This window comes from Euphorbia lathyris, chromosome 1, assembly GCF_963576675.1.
Source record: "Euphorbia lathyris chromosome 1, ddEupLath1.1, whole genome shotgun sequence".
In the NCBI taxonomy this organism is placed as follows: domain Eukaryota; kingdom Viridiplantae; phylum Streptophyta; class Magnoliopsida; order Malpighiales; family Euphorbiaceae; genus Euphorbia; species Euphorbia lathyris.
Window position 1 is genome coordinate 14,759,266 of NC_088910.1, and position 14,498 is coordinate 14,773,763.

Here is a 14,498-nt window from a genome sequence, read left to right on the forward strand (position 1 = left end):
CAACGTCGTGACCACACCATCTCCACCGGGTTCCCTTCACAAGAATAGGTTTTATCTTATCTTTTCTCCACTCCTTTATTCTCTTCTGTTATTTTTTTTATTAAGTTTGGTCCAATTTCAATTTCTATTTCTGATTGGATAAACTCCATTTCATATTTATCTATTTTTATGATTTATTTCGTACACATTTTTCGTGTTTTATCAATTTTTGCACCAATGAGGACATGGTCCAATTTAAGTGTGGGAGGAGATATTGCATATATCATTTTATTTTTAGTACGAATAAATGCAACGAATAATTTTTAAACCAAAATTTATAAACGCAACACTTGTTTTTGTGCAGTGCAACATATTTTGCAACATATTTTGCAACACATTTTCAATAACATTTTTATATGTTTAATATATTTTAACTTATGATTATTTTTAGGTTATCATTATCGTTGGAAATGATATTTCTATACGGGTAATATTTTTCAAAATTTTTCACAAATCTCCGATACGATTTTTTTCACAAATCTCCGATACGATTTTAAGTATAAAAATTGTCTCGAGTGAATGTATTTAGTTAATAAATTCTTTATTTTCAATCTCTATTTTATATCATGCAATTCATGATACAATAAATCTTATTTTAAATTTTCAATTAGGTTTATAGGCATTAAATTGAACTAACAAATTTTTAGCTCGGTTTGATTTCGTCTTACATTAACACCAATTGGAGTTTTTAAGGAAACTTTAGCCATAATACATGTTGAATTTTCAAATCAATATAGGATGAATGTGCTATTTTTCTTTTTCCCAAGTTACAATTTTATAATTCATGTTAATTAGTTGAATTCTTAACTTTTGGCCACGATTGAGACCACCCTTATCACAATCGAGGTATGAAAGGGAAGAAAATTAAGTACCGTTTACTTTTAGCCACGGTTGCGACCACCCTTATCACAATCGAGGTATGGAAGGAACGTTAAAAAAATAATAATAATAAGCGTGTTTAAGTTTAAAGTAACGATTGCGTCCACCCATGGCATGGTCGGTACCTCTTAAGCGAACACTAAAAAAATATATACGTAGAAGGTTACGGTTGAAACCACCCTTATTTCGGGCGTAACCAAGCAAATAAATTACAATCAAGTACTTATTCATTTTAATATATCTTATATATTAGTTTAGGTTTGGGAAAGAAATTTTGTGCTTTGAAATGCCTTGAGATGAAAGACTCAATAACATGCGTGCTTATACATCGTCCCGAATGCTTCAATTCAAAATTAGAAATACAAGACGAATGATATATCGTATTTATACTAAGTTAGTTTGATATTTTGCGTATAAATTTGCCATGCGAAGTTAGTCTTTTCGGCTTAACTAATTCAAAAAGTAATACCAAGATATATGTTTTATTTTTATAAAGAGATTAGTTCGAGAATAAATTCAGTGAAATTTTGCTCGGGACTAGCAAAAGATTAAGTGTGGAGATTTGTTAAGCCCAAAATAGACCTAAAATATTATCAATAATTACATCAATATTGCTACGAATTTATGTTATTCATACCTGTTTAGAATACTTTTACTCTCGAATATGTTTCTTTCTTGTAAGGTACATAAATATTTGGTAAAATCCAAATAGGAACGAAAAGAGCTCAAAAACAGAAGAAAAACCTTACAAAAGGAGTCAAAAACAACAAAGATCAATTACACCAAAACGAGGACAAAAACGAAGTCAGAAACAGAGAAAAATGCACATTCTCGGCAGGGAATCTCAAAATTCTCGGTAGAGAATTTGGGGGCCGCGACCGAGAATCTCAAAATTCTCGGTCGCGACACGCGTCGCCAGTCACCTTCCCCCTTTCGTCCGAAGGCTGAAAAATCACTTCCTCATTCTCGGTAGAGAATTTCCATTCTCGATAAGAGCAGAAATTCTGCCAAGTACAATGAACACATGTTTAAATCCAAGAAACGCGTTCGTTCGGGTGGATAAAGACGTCCTTTTGCAACGGACACGATCCTTCGCAACGGATACGTCTCTTCACAACGGACACGACACTTCAATCAAGACTCTTCAACATCTATAAATAAAGAGTTGATGGAGAGTTGAATATATGTAGAAGAAAGAGATTAGTATAGAATTTATGCAAAAACTCTGACTCAGAAATGAGTCAGAGATTAGATTTCATTTCTGTTCAAAACAATCTGATGTACACACATTGTTTACAAATTAATAACAAAATTCAGTAACGTTTAGACATTGTTCCAGTTTAGTTTTCATTTTGGTAGAGGCCGACCGTATCCCTATTACGAAGTTACAGCGAGAAGATTGAGTAGAGGATTCGCCCCTGAGCCTGACAAACTCTAACGAAACCCAAGGAAAGGATTGATCAACCCGTTCACTTGCACGCCGTCGAAGAATTCAATGCTCCATGTTCTCTGTAAACTTGTATCAATTTATATTTCATCTAATAAAGTCTGTTCTATTCGATAGATCGTTATGCAGCACTTATGGTAACCAATCCACTAAAGTGACTGCTGGTGTTTTCATTAAAACTTATTTAATTCAAATCTTTACAAGGAAACTTTGTTGAACACTTAGGCAGATTATCATCTCGAAAGAGTTTTAATTTGATTAAGGGCAACTATCCCGAAAGGGTTTTGTCGCGTTCAAAGCCAATTAATTAGAGGTTTCGTCATTTATTTCATCTTTATAATTCATACAAAGTTTAAAGTTGTTTCTTTGCTTAATGCAAACGAATACATTAGTTTACTTTTCTAAAAAGTACTGAACGTTCCTGTTTTGCAAATTCATTCTTAAATCAGAATATTTTTTCTAACATTTTCATATTCTAATCTAATTCTCATTCTAGCAATTTCATAACCAAAATCCAATTCAACGATTTCCATATTATAAACCTTTAAAAGTAAAATTCAACCGATTATAAATAAGTGTTGTTAAAAAAACGTTCCCTGTGGGATCGATATCTTTTATTACTATAAGCGTATACCGTGCACTTGCGGAAATCGCTCAACAAGTAAAAAACTTCTGAACTTACCGAGAATTGAAATTCTCTGCCGAGAATTTAAAAATTCTCGGTAACTTCAGTGAAAAAAAAAAACAATTTCGCGACCGCGGATTGCCATTCACGGTCGCGACACGGGTGTATATCGGACCTGTATCTCTTCTTCCTTCTTCGGTTCATGCACCATTGCTGAAAGTTTTGAAAAATTAAGTTTCTTCATATTCAAATGGTGTGAATTTACACCTTTTTAATCCCAATAGACACCTTGATTTGTCCTGGATTGATTATAAGTAATTGGAAAAGATCATATTTTTGTTACTTCCATTTTCTATTCATCTCTATCAGACAAAATCTGATTTCTTCTCAGTTATCACACATTTAAAAACAAAGTTACAGAAACTTTTTCTTCTTTTCAAAACCACAAACAGACACATTAATTCTTCCTATCATCATTATAAATAATTAGAGAAGATCAGATTTCCATTCTTTTCATCTCTTTCAGACAAAATCTGATATTCTTCTCCAATTATTCAAACTTTTCAAAAAGTTACAGAGACTTTTTCCTTTAAACATAAACATGACTACCAAGCATGAATCTTCCAAGAAGAATGCTGCTGCTTGCCATATGGGTTGGCCCACGAGTTCTTTCTGCGGAAGAAAGACAGATCTTCGTGCAAGCGACGATTGCTCGTTATCGGGCTAAGTGAATCCCAATTCAGCAGGATGAGAATTTAGTTTAATTTGTTTTTGTTCTGTTTGATTTTACATAGGTTTGTTCTTATTTTTATAAATGTATGTTCTTTGTGTTCTTATGTATATGTGTTCTTCTAATTTTAATAGACTATCAGGTTTGATTCTTTGATTCTTTTTGCTTAAAAATACGTTAACCATACATGTTATATGAATACATCTGAATCTAAGTTTTAACATGAATCTGTAATTATTTTTCATGCATCTGTATTCAATTTCAAAAATGTTTCCACACATCTGACTTTTCATATAGATTACATACTGATACGGTATCATCATTCATAACTATTGAACAAGTTCATGAACATTAATTTTATAAGTTTTGTTCTGTACATATGTTTTTAAATTTTGATAGCATATCAAGTTTGATTCTTTATTTATTTTTGATTAGTAAATGTTTTCTGTGCAAGTTATTAGAATGAATCTGTAAAATGAAACAGTATAGCCTTCAACATGAATGTGTATATGATGTTAAAATGAACCTGTTTATTATTTCATTAATCTGAAGCATTCAGATTTGCCTAAACATTCCTTGTTCATTTATGTTCTTGTTCATTTATGAATAAGTGATTAATAATTTGATTTGTTTAATTTTCATTTGTTTGCTTTTGTATTTAGGTTTATTTTTAATCTTTCTTGTACATATGTTACTATTCATTTATGCAGATATGTGTTATGCCATAAAAACTTTGTTTCATTTTCATACTTTAATCTTAATGTTCTGGGTTATGTCTGTTAAAATTTATAAACTATTAGCAAATGAATCTGTTCTTATATATCTTCAATGCTAATAAGTTATAATCATTATTAACTATTGAACATAATAGTGAATTTTCATTTTTTAATTAAATCATCAAGTTTACTTTTTATTTGTTGATTCATTTATGTTAATCATGATAATTATTTAACATATATCCGTATGTACTTATCAAAATGAAACAGTATATCTTTTCAATGAATCTGTTTATAATGTTTAACTACTTCTGTGTTAATTTGATTATTTCACATACATTGCCAATACCTAAACTTTACTATGATTAAATTATTACTCGTATTTAAGAGTTGATATACATTCGTTATTTATTTATTTACCTTATAAAAGATTAATTTCCATTCAAATGCTTGTTCATTCAACTTATGTGAATTAATGAGCATTGATTCTACATTAACTCTAATTCAGCATTTAATGTTTCTTTACTCAAACTTTAATAAGGATAAACCTTTGGTTTTCCTTGCGATTAATGTCGTTTATTTTAGTTTTTAAGTACAGGGACATTTTATATTAAGTTCAGGAACCAATCCATCAACAAAATTGCACAAACCAAGTCCAATGGCACCAAAATAGCCACAATTGACCAATTCTCTACCGAGAATTAATAATTCTCGGTATGAGCAGCAAGAACAGCCATTTTCAGGACAGAAAATTGCTTGAAAGTCGCGTGCCGCGGCCACGGCTTTGCGATTCTCGGTCGCGACACGCGACCTGTAGGACGGGTATAGGCACAAATTTATCCAATTTTGCAACCTTTTCCTATTCCTACACTAATTCCTAACACCTATATTCATACCTATATATACCTATCCCTTACACAAACCTTACATCACCTCCTATTTTTCCCAATTACACAATCCTAACTCTTCCCAGTACAATTAATTCCACACCATATCACCTTTACTTTTACCAAATTTTTACCTACCCAAAATACATCTTTCCCAAACACCACATCCATAACCTAACCCTTTTTCCACACCATGCCTAAACATAAGAAGGTTACTCATAAGGTTTCCTCTACCTCTAATAATTGTTTGCATGTTGAATATGGATCCATTCAACATTATTTCAGATTAGGACGGGCAGCGGTACAAGCATTTTTATGGACATAGGCATAGTGAAACAACCTTATTGTATTGGTTACTCTTTCCTACTCTAAAACGAATGAGCGGATTATATTTAGGATTTAGGTTAATTTTATGAAGTTGGGGATGACAAGATGAGTATTTGGTTTGGATATCCTACAAAACACTTTATTGTTAAGCCATCAATTTTCAAACCAATCCGGGTTGGACATAATTTGCCTAGTTTGGATGAAATTAATCTCAAGTACACTTCTAGCAAACTCGTTAGGGATAATAGTACTTTCCATTTCAATACATTTTTATCCCATTTTCTTTTTGGGTATGTTAAAAAGGTAAAGGATTAGAAGTCCGGATTTATTTATTTGTTTTGGATTACATCTTCAAGGATTTTGTGGTGGATTAAATTGGATTACCTTTTGACAATTGAGTCCATGTTTCCATTTCCACCAATAAGCACGTTCATATGCGTCCTTTGATTACGAGTATTGTTTTGAATGCTACGAGTATTATGGAGTAGTTTTCACATACATCATCCTAAGTCTTTTCCAATATTGGCTTATGCCACAATTTTACACATTCCTTTAATGGTTAGCCACTATTGGCTAGTTTTGCAAGTTCGATGTTGGTATTCCAAATTCACATTATAATGGTATTACAGAGGATGGTAATGAGCAAGCGAATTTTGGTAGGGCTGCCGATATGTAAGAAGAAGGTAAGTACGCAGAGCATGTTGATGCCTCAGTACAAGCACCAGGGCATGTTCGTAATGAGCACCGTATTGCTCAAGATAATTTGCAACATATTTGGAACCATATGAATGAACCAAACAATCAAATGAATTTGCGGTTAGATGATATTGTTGAAAACAATCAAGAAATGAGTTCCAGAATTTCCGCGGTGGATGCCAATATCCATACTTTGAGAAGCTAACACACGTCACCATGACGCCGGTTATTATCATTTTTCCGTCGTCACAACGTCGTGACCACACCATCTCCACCGGGTTCCCTTCACAAGAATAGGTTTTATCTTATCTTTTCTCCACTCCTTTATTCTCTTCTGTTATTTTTTTTAATAAGTTTGGTCCAATTTCTATTTCTATTTCTGATTGGATAAACTCCATTTCATATTTATCTATTTTTATGATTTATTTCGTACACATTTTTCGTGTTTTATCAATTTTTGCACCAATGAGGACATGGTCCAATTTAAGTGTGGGAGGAGATATTGCATATATCATTTTATTTTTAGTACGAATAAATGCAACGAATAATTTTTAAACCAAAATTTATAAACGCAACACTTGTTTTTGTGCAAGTGCAACATATTTTGCAACACATTTTCAATAACATTTTTATATGTTTAATATATTTTAACTTATGATTATTTTTAGGTTATCATTATCGTTAGAAATGATATTTCTATACGGGTAATATTTTTCAAAATTTTTCACAAATCTCCGATACGATTTTTTCCACAAATCTCCGATACGATTTTAAGTATAAAAATTGTCTCGAGTGAATGTATTTAGTTAATAAATTCTTTATTTTCAATCTCTATTTTATATCATGCAATTCATGATACAATAAATCTTATTTTAAATTTTCAATTAGGTTTATAGGCATTAAATTGAACTAACAAATTTTTAGCTCGGTTTGATTTCGTCTTACATTAACACCAATTGGAGTTTTTAAGGAAACTTTAGCCATAATACATGTTGAATTTTCAAATCAATATAGGATGAATGTGCTATTTTTCTTTTTCCCAAGTTACAATTTTATAATTCATGTTAATTAGTTGAATTCTTAACTTTTGGCCACGATTGAGACCACCCTTATCACAATCGATGTATGAAAGGGAAGAAAATTAAGTACCGTTTACTTTTGGCCACGGTTGCGACCACCCTTATCACAATCGAGGTATGGAAGGAACGTTAAAAAAATAATAATAATAAGCGTGTTTAAGTTTAAAGTAACGATTGCGTCCACCCATGGCATGGTCGGTACCTCTTAAGCGAACACTAAAAAAATATATACGTAGAAGGTTACGGTTGAAACCACCCTTATTTCGGGCGTAACCAAGCAAATAAATTATAATCAAGTACTTATTCATTTTAATATATCTTATATATTAGTTTAGGTTTGGGAAAGAAATTTTGTGCTTTGAAATGCCTTGAGATGAAAGACTCAATAACATGCGTGCTTATACATCGTCCCGAATGCTTCAATTCAAAATTAGAAATACAAGACGAATGATATATCGTATTTATACTAAGTTAGTTTGATATTTTGCGTATAAATTTGTCATGCGAAGTTAGTCTTTTCGGCTTAACTAATTCAAAAAGTAATACCAAGATATATGTTTTATTTTTATAAAGAGATTAGTTCGAGAATAAATTCAGTGAAATTTTGCTCGGGACTAGCAAAAGATTAAGTGTGGAGATTTGTTAAGCCCAAAATAGACCTAAAATATTATCAATAATTACATCAATATTGCTACGAATTTATGTTATTCATACCTGTTTAGAATACTTTTACTCTCGAATATGTTTCTTTCTTGTAAGGTACATAAATATTTGGTAAAATCCAAATAGGAACGAAAAGAGCTCAAAAACAGAAGAAAAACCTTACAAAAGGAGTCAAAAACAACAAAGATCAATTACACCAAAACGAGGACAAAAACGAAGTCAGAAACAGAGAAAAATGCACATTCTCGGCAGGGAATCTCAAAATTCTCGGTAGAGAATTTGGGGGCCGCGACCGAGAATCTCAAAATTCTCGGTCGCGACACGCGTCGCCAGTCACCTTCCCCCTTTCGTCCGAAGGCTGAAAAATCACTTCCTCATTCTCGGCAGAGAATTTCCATTCTCGGTAAGAGCAGAAATTCTGCCAAGTACAATGAACACATGTTTAAATCCAAGAAACGAGTTCGTTCGGGTGGATAAAGACGTCCTTTTGCAACGGACACGATCCTTCAATCAAGACTCTTCAACATCTATAAATAAAGAGTTGATGGAGAGTTGAATATATGTAGAAGAAAGAGATTAGTATAGAATTTATGCAAAAACTCTGACTCAGAAATGAGTCAGAGATTAGATTTCATTTCTGTTCAAAACAATATGATGTACACACATTGTTTACAAATTAATAACAAAATTCAGTAACGTTTAGACATTTTTCCAGTTTAGTTTTCATTTTGGTAGAGGCCGACCGTATCCCTATTACGAAGTTACAGCGAGAAGATTGAGTAGAGGATTCGCCCCTGAGCCTGACAAACTCTAACGAAACCCAAGGAAAGGATTGATCAACCCGTTCACTTGCACGCCGTCGAAGAATTCAATGCTCCATGTTCTCTGTAAACTTGTATCAATTTATATTTCATCTAATAAAGTCTGTTCTATTCGATAGATCGTTATGCAGCACTTATGGTAACCAATCCACTAAAGTGACTGCTGGTGTTTTCATTAAAACGTATTTAATTCAAATCTTTACAAGGAAACTTTGTTGAACACTTAGGCAGATTATCATCTCGAAAGAGTTTTAATTTGATTAAGGGCAACTATCCCGAAAGGGTTTTGTCGCGTTCAAAGCCAATTAATTAGAGGTTCCGTCATTTATTTCATTCATTCGATGCAGATCTTCAATCAAGTCGAAACGCTGACCAAATTGATATTCGAAGTTCTATGAGAAAAGCAAAGCAAATCTTACACCTATTCCAATCTTGTGTAAAAGTCTAGAGTGATCTTATTCATCTAAAGTGTCTTAGCAATTGTTGTTTAGGACAAACACTTATCATTTCTAGAAGTATAGAAAGGAGAAGCTGAGTACTCGGTATAGTACTCAGTAGTAGAGATAGGAGTGAGTAGAGGAATAGAGGAAGGTACTCTTTTATACTCAGCTTCTGTTGTAAAAGGTTTCGTGCTCTACCTTTAAAGAGCTCAGTAGAGGATTCAAAAAGCTCGGAAGGAATTCCAGGGACTGGACGTAGGCGGAGAGGCCGAACCAGGATACGTCTGCTGAGTAACATATTTCTAACCCTTAACTCCTTTATATAAATTGCTTGCTATAAAACTGACTAAGTAACGGACTCACGCTGAGTATAGTGCACTGAGAAGCTGAGTTTTGGAATAGACTCAAGTGCTATCTCCTGACTTAAGAAAAGAAACAGACTTAGTCACTAGTTGACTAAGCTTGTGTCTTAAACTACTCAGCACCGCTGTCTAAATCTTCTCTTAACGAAAAGAAGTCAGCCTTAACGGACAAAAATTTAGAATAGTTCCTATCCCCCCCTTAGAACTAATCTTGTCATGTTGCACAGGACCAACACGTGGTGTTAAGCCCAAAATATACCTAATATATCATCTATAATTACATCAATATTGCTACGAATTTATGCTATTTATACCTATTTAGAATGCTTTTACTCTCGAATATGTTTCTTTCTTACAAGGTACATAAATATTTGGTAAAATCCAAATAGGAACGAAAAGAGCTCAAAAAATAGAATAAAAACCTTACAAAAGGAGTTAAAAACGACGAAGATCAAATTACACCAAAACGAGGACAAAGCAATATGATGTACACACATTGTTTATTCAATAATAACAAACACAGTAGCGTTTAGACATTGTTCATGTTTAGTTTTCATTTTGGTAGTAGATAGACCAGTCTCTATTCCGAAGATTCAGCGAGAAGATTGAGTAGAGAATCCGCCCTGAGCCTGACAAACTCTAACGAAACCCAAGGAAAGGATTGACAACCCGTTCACTTGCATGCCGTAGAATGTTTTCATGCTCCTTGTTCTTTGTAAACTTATATCAATTTATATTTCATCTAATAAAGTCCGTTCTATTCGATAGATTTTTATGCAGCACTTTGGTAAAGGATCCGAAGTGGATTGCTGGTGTTTTCATTAAAACGTAGTTTAATTCAAAATCTTTATAAGGAAACTTTGTTAAACAACTTAGAAAAATTTCTATCTCGAAAGAGTTTTAATTTGGTTAAGGTAGCGATCTAACCCGACCGTAGGAGGATTGACTATAGTTCAAAGCCTAAAAATTAGAGGTTCCGTCATTTATTTCATCGTTATAATTTATACAAAGTTTAAAGTTGTTTTCTTTGCTTAATGCAAACGAATATATTTGTTTACTTTTCTAAAAAGTACTAAACGTTCCTGTCTTGCAAATTCACTCATAATCAGAAGTATTTTCTAACATCTTCATACTCTAATCTAATTCTCATTCTAGCAATTTCAAAACCAAATCCGATTTAACGATTTTCCATATTATAAATCTTAAAAGTATATTTAACCAATTCAAAATAAGTTTTTGTTAAAAAACGTTCCCTGTGGGATCGATATCTTTTATTACTACAAGCGTATACCGTGCACTTGCGGAAATCGCTCAACAAGTTTTTGGCGCCGTTGCCGGGGAACGCCAAATTTTTTGACAAAAATTTAGATTTTTCGTATTTTATTTCGAATCTAGGTTTATTTATACTTATTCAAACTTTTATATTTTATTTATTTCAAATTACTAACATATTTATTTTTCAAATTCTGTTTCGAAGGTAGTTTCGGTTCGTGCGAAATTTCAGGTTCATGCGCAGTTCTCGAAGTTCAGGCACGTCACCAGATCCTATTGACCCAAAAATTGAAAGAACTCTTAAAAAGAACAAGAAAGAAAAGAAAAACAAAAACAAAACTCCATTAAAAACTAGAATTACTGAGCCAGAAGTTATGGCTACGCTTATGGATTACGCTAGGCCAGGAGTGGCCGGTGTAACAAATAGTATAGTTAGACCCCAAATAAATGCAAATCAATTTGAGATTAAGCCAGCATTGCTTAATATGTTACAAAATAACGTAACATTTTACGGGTTACCTAACGAAAATCCTAACACCCATTTGACAAATTTCTTAGAAATTTGTGACACTTTTAAAATACCAAATGTGGCTGTAGAGGCAATCAATCTTCGCCTTTTTCCTTTTACTTTGAAGGATCGAGCCAAAGAGTGGTTAAATTCTATGCCAGTCGCAACATTTGAGACTTGGGATCAATTAGCCCAAGCATTTTTATCAAAATTTTTTCCTTTAGCAAAAACCGCAAGAGTCATTAAAGAATTAACATCTTTTTCTCAAAATGATAATCAAACTCTTTATGAGGCTTGGGAACGTTTTAAAGAACTTCAACGTTTATGCCCACACCACCAATTGCCCGCTGAACTTTTAATGCAAATATTTTATAATGGACTAAATCCTACAACTAGAGGTTCATTGGACGCTATGTCTGGAGGGTTATTCATGAAGAAAACATCTGCCCAAGCAAGAGAACTTCTGGAGGAAATGGCAATCAACAGTAGTATGTGGCCCACGGAACGTGGACACGTACCAATAGCGAAACCATCATCCTCAACTACGTCATCAGTTAAAGGTATAGTGAATCTTGATCCAGTTGCGATGTTGCAAGCCCAATTTTCTGCCTTATCTCACAAAATTGATAGGTTTATGGCACCGTGTGATCCTAATGGTAAGCCAATCCAAACGGATGTGGATTATGAAGGTATGAGTGAAATTGAACAGGTAAATTTTGTCCAGGGGCAAAACCAAACTAATAACCCTTACTCCAATACATATAATCCTGGATGGAGAAATCATCCTAACTTTAACTGGAGAGATAACAATAATAATGCTAATGCTAATCAAAATCGTACAACTAATTATCAAAATCAATCAAGAGATACGATTAGCACTTTATCTTCTAAAATCGACAAATTTATTGATGCTATGAGCGGAAAAATAAGTAATCACGACGATGGTTTTAAACGGATCGAGAATAAATTCGATCAGCTTATTAAAAACCAATCATCTAGCATCCATAATTTGGAGGTTCAAATTGGACAACTCGCTAAATCAATTCCATCCCGCAAAGAGGGAAGTCTTCCCAGCCATACGGAAGAAAACCCGAAAGAGCATGCTAAGGCTATCACTCTTTGTTCAGGGAAGAATTACTTAGGTCCGGAAATGCCCGGAAATTCAACTTTACCAGGAACTGATTTACCAAAGTCCAAAGAAGATACATTAAACCAAAAAGATGCAGCAATTGACTCTAGTACAAAAACTTTTGTACCCAAACCACCTTTTCCACACAAAGTCCGCAATAAGGACTATGACAAACAATTTTTAACATTTTTAGACAAACTTAAAAATTTGCATATTAATTTGACGTTTATGGATGCAATTACGCAAATTCCCAATTATGGTAAATTCCTCAAAGATTTAATTTCAAAGAAAACCAGTTGGGAAGGAATTTCATCCATTTCACTAACTGAAGATTGCAGTTCAATTGTGTCAAGTAATTTGCCCACCAAACTCAAAGATCCCGGATGTTTTACCATTCCGTGTAAATTGGGAGATATTGAATTCCCAAGTTGTCTTTGTGATTTAGGAGCAAGCATAAACTTGATGCCTTTATCTATTTTTAATAAGTTAGGCTTAGAAGAAGATATCAAACGTACCAATATGGTTTTGCAATTAGCGGATCAAACCACTAAAAGACCATATGATATAATTGAGGATGTTTTAGTTAAAGTTGACAAATTTATTTTTCCTACCGATTTCGTTATATTAGATTTTGCATATGACGTTAATTGTCCGCTAATCTTTGGTAGACCGTTCATGAACACGGGACGTGCTCTAGTTGACGTGTCGGAAGGGAAAGTAGTTTTAAGAATAGGAGACGATAAGATTGAGTTTGATATGAACCAAGCAATGAAATATCCTATGGAGGATTTTGCTTGTATGAAACTTGATTTAATTGGAGAATGTGTAAATGACATTGTTCAAAAAGAAGAAATAATAGAACCTATAATGAGTGAGGAACTAGAAGATAAGGACCCAGAGCCTTTGATTCGTGAAGATGGACCAGTTCCGCCTTCAATTATAGTTCCACCTAAATTAGAACTTAAAGAATTACCAAGTCATTTGAGGTACGCTTTCTTAGGCGAAGGCGATTCTCTACCTATAATTATCTCTAACAAATTAACACAAGATCAAGAAGTGAAATTGAAAGAAGTTGTTAGAAATAGGATAGGAAGTATGGGTTGGCAAATTTCAGACCTAAAAGGTATTAATCCGAGCATCGTAATGCACATAATTCACTTAGAAGAAGATAAGCCACCTAAAGCGGATAGGCAAAGACGCCTAAATCCGAATATGAAAGAAGTAGTAAAAAATGAGATTACTAAACTTCTAGACAATGGACTCATTTATCCTATTTCAGATAGTGAATGGGTTAGTCCAATCCATTGTGTACCTAAAAAGGGAGGCATAACAGTTGTAAGGAATGACGAAGGTGAATTAATACCTACACGAACCACCACTGGATGGAGGGTTTGTATAGACTATAGGAACCTTAATAAAGCAACTAGGAAAGATCATTTTCCTCTACCTTTCATTGATCAAATGATCGAAAGGATAGCTGGTCATGCTTTCTACTGTTTTCTAGACGGTTACTCCGGATTTTTTCAAATATATATTTACCCGGATGACCAAGATAAAACAACCTTCATGTGTCCTTACGGAACATTTGCATATAGGAGAATGCCCTTTGGTCTATGTAACGCACCTGCAACATTTCAACGTTGTATGACTGCAATTTTTAATGATTTCATTGAAGATATCATGGAAGTTTTATGGACGATTTTTCAGTTTATGGAGATTCTTTTGATTTGTGCCTAAAAAACTTGGATAAAGTTTTGTCTAGGTGTGAAGAAACAAATTTGGTATTAAACTGGGAAAAATGTCATTTCATGGTTGACGAGGGAAGTGTTATTAGGTCACAAAATATCTGAAAAAGGATTAGAAGTGGATAGAGCAAAA

The 14,498-nt window shown here is 33.3% G+C and overlaps 1 non-coding gene across 1 annotated transcript; it reads right to left on the minus strand.

Annotated features, from left to right (window-relative positions):
• Positions 1-11,726: 11,726 nt before the first annotated feature.
• LOC136216175 (small nucleolar RNA R71) lies at positions 11,727-11,833 on the minus strand. The gene has a single exon (XR_010683165.1). It is a non-coding gene; the product is annotated as a small nucleolar RNA R71 (small nucleolar RNA).
• Positions 11,834-14,498: the final 2,665 nt, after the last annotated feature.